The sequence below is a fragment of the Pan troglodytes genome, chromosome 7, assembly GCF_028858775.2.
Source record: "Pan troglodytes isolate AG18354 chromosome 7, NHGRI_mPanTro3-v2.0_pri, whole genome shotgun sequence".
Lineage (NCBI taxonomy): Eukaryota > Metazoa > Chordata > Mammalia > Primates > Hominidae > Pan > Pan troglodytes.
The window spans coordinates 18,031,841-18,035,353 of NC_072405.2; the positions used below are offsets into that span (position 1 = coordinate 18,031,841).

The following is a 3,513-nucleotide window of genomic DNA, read 5'->3' on the forward strand; positions in this document are numbered from 1 at the left end:
CTATGTGTGTACACTCTGTGATGTGATAGCTTATATCCTAGGGAGATATTCCTTCTAATATCACAGTGAGTGTACACCCTGTTATATCATTCGTAATCTCCTAGAAAGATGTTGCTGCTAATATCACAGAGGGTGTGACCTCAGTGACATTATTTGAAATATCCTAGGGAGATGTTACTCGTAATGTCACAGGGGTTGTACACCCTGTTATATTATTGTAATATTCTAGGGGGGTGTTACTTTTAAAGTCACAGGGGTGTACACCCTGTGATGTTATTCGTAATATCCTAGGAAGGGGCTACTCCTAATATCACATGGGTTATCCTAGGAAGAGGTTACTGCTAATATCACACTCCTAATATCACAGCCTGTGATAGCATTCGGAATATCCAAAAGGGATGTTACTTTAAATGTCACATGCGGTGTACACCCTTTGATAATATTCGTAAGATCCTAGGGACATATGACTTCACATATCACATTGGGTGTACACACATGGTGTACACATTGGGTGTACACACATGGTGTACACATTGTGTGTGAACACCTCCTGTGATATTATCCATAACATCCTAGGAAAATGGAACTCCTAATATCACGGTCAGTGGACACCCTGTGATATTATTGGTAATATCCCAAAGAGATGTTACCACTAAGATCACAATGTATGTATGCCCCCTGATATTATTCGTTATATCCTTCGGGGATGTTACTCCTAATGTCACACGGGGTGTACTGCCTGTGATATTATTCGTAATATCCTAGGGGGATGTTACTTTCAATGTCACCGGGGGTGTATATCATGCGTATTCAACGCCTGTGATACTATTCCTAATATCCTAGGGGCATGTTCCTCCTAATGTCACATGGGGTGAACACCATATGTGTACACCTGCTGTGATATTATTCGTAACATCCTAGGGGAATATTACTCCTGATGGCACAGGAGATGTACACCATGTGTGTCAACCACCTGTGTCATTATTCGTAATATCCTAGGGAGATGTTTCCTTGAATGGCACAAAGTGTGCGCAAAAGGTCACAGAAGGTGTACACCTTGTGATGTTATCTGCAATACCCTAGAAGGATGTTACTCCTCATATGTCACAGGGGTGTACACACTTTGATATTATTTGTAATCTCATGGAGAGATATGACTTCAAATATCACAGTGGATGTTCACACATAGTGTATACCCTGTGATATTCTTCGTAATATCCTAGGGAGATGCAACTCCTGATATTACAGTGCGTGTACCCGGTGTGTGTACACCCTTGATATGAGTCGTGATATCCAGGGTAAATATGACTCGTCATATCACACAGTGTGCACACCCTGTGATTTTTTCATTATATTTAAGGGAGATAGTGCTTCTAATATCACCGCGGGTGTACCCCATGTGTGTGTACTCTGTGACAGTATTTTTTACATCCTAGGGAGGTATCACTCGTAATGACACAGTGGGTATTCACCCTGTGATATCATTCTTATTTGACCTTGCTGCCTTTTTTAACCCACCTTGCAAAAGGAATGGAACAGATAAGAAGATATTGAGATGAGACTGTGCTGCCGTTCGGCCGCCGCAGGACACTTTTAATATCCCTGTTTCTCAGGCTGTAGATGAAGGGGTTCAGCATGGGGGTGACCACCGTGTACATCACTGAGGCCACTGCACCCTTTCTCGGGGAAGACGACACATCTGAACCAAGGTACCCTCCAACGCCTCTTCCATAAAATCAGCAAACAACTGACAGGTGAGACCCACAGGTGGAGAAGGTTTATACTTCCCGCCTGATGATGAAACCGTCAGAATGGAGGAAACAATTTTACAGTAAGAGAAAAGGGTCCCCGAGATGGGAAGAAAACCAAATACGGCAGCAGGGAAATACAGGTTGATATTCCTGGTGAAGGTGTTACAACATGCAAGATGGGCGAGTTGAGAAGGTTCCCAGAAGAAATTAGGAATTTCCACATCCTTGAAACACGTCATTTGTAAGGCAATCAAGTTGTGCAGCTGGGAGTCTAAAAGCCTGAGAAAAAAACAAAACAAAACAAAAAAAAACAAGGACAACAAATCTAGGAAGCCACAGAAACACGGGTTCAAAATGGCTGAACGATATGGAGGGTGACAGATGGCTACAAACCGGCCATAGGCCATCACACTCAGGAGCATGTCTCTCTTCCATGCCTCCAAAAATGGCAAAGAGAGACATCTGAGTCAGGCAACCTGCATAGCAGATGACTCTGCTGTGAGACTAGATGTCCACAATCATCTTGGGGACTGTGGTGGAGGTGAAACTGATGTCAGGCAAGGACAGGTTGGAGAGGAAGAAGTACATGGGGGTGAGGAGGTGGGAGTCAGGGCTGACGGCCAGGATGATGAGCAGGTTCCCCAGCACCGTGACCAGGCACATGGACAGGAACAGCCCAGCGACGACCGGCTGCAGTTCTGGACCCTCTGAGAGTTCGAGGAGGAGGAATATAGGGACATCTGTTCGACTCTGTGGGTCTGTATCGTTTGGATACAACCCTCTTTTGCCTGGAAGAGAGGGTTGAAAAATCGCAAACAAGTAAACCAATACCCAGCATTGTGTCTGCATTTTGGACAGAAGCAATTCACAAGTAACTTTTTCAGATTTCAGAGCAATCCACATTCAGCAATATTTTGTAGTTCTGACAAACTCAGTTGCCTTATAATGCTTTCAACATCGATTGCTGTGTTATTCACGTCTTGCTATAAACACCTGCCTTAGAGACACTAGCTTCAAAAACGTTCCAAGAACCAGATCATCACATATAACAAATTCGTAATTGCTAGGAAATACAGCCTATCTTTTCCGAAGGAAAAGATGTAATAAAACCATTGTCTTCACTTTAAGAAAAAGGTTATCCTAATTAAAGGAAATTAAGAACTCAAATATTTTATTTATTCTACTAGATGGATACAAATTCCCTTGATTTAGAACATCTGTAAACACTGTATAACAGCTGAGACCATGCCATCCGGAATTGAAATGAAAGTTGATAGTTCATAAGCAGAAAATAGTTCCACATGCCAGTTAGGTCCTAGTGATTTCATCATTGTGTTTTCGGACTTTTCTCCTTCGAGAGAGTAATTGCTTACTCACATCGGTAGGTCTTGTTTTAAAATTCATGGAAGCTCTAACTCCTGTCCTTAGCTTCGGTGGACTTAGAGTTTTCATCAGAAAGTTTGGCCGGACGCGGTGGCTCACGCCTCTAATCCCAGCACTTTGGGAGGCCGAGGAGGGCGGATCACGGGGTCAGGAGATCAAGACCATCCTGGCCAACATGGTGAAACCCGGCTTCTACTAAAAATACAAAAACGTTGCCCGGTATGGCGGCGCGTGCCTATAGTCCCAGCTACTCGGGAGGCTGAGGCGGGAGAATGGCTTGAACCTGGGAGGCAGAGACTACGGTGAGCCGAAATCACACCACTGCACGCCAGCCTGGGCAACGAGAGCAAAACTCCGTGTTAAAAAAAAAAAAAAAAAA

The 3,513-nt window shown here is 43.8% G+C and overlaps 1 pseudogene; it reads right to left on the reverse strand.

Annotated features, from left to right (window-relative positions):
• Nucleotides 1–1,487: 1,487 nt before the first annotated feature.
• Nucleotides 1,488–2,446, reverse strand: LOC129135599 (olfactory receptor 7E24-like; annotated as a pseudogene).
• Between the last annotated feature and the right edge of the window lie 1,067 nt (nt 2,447–3,513).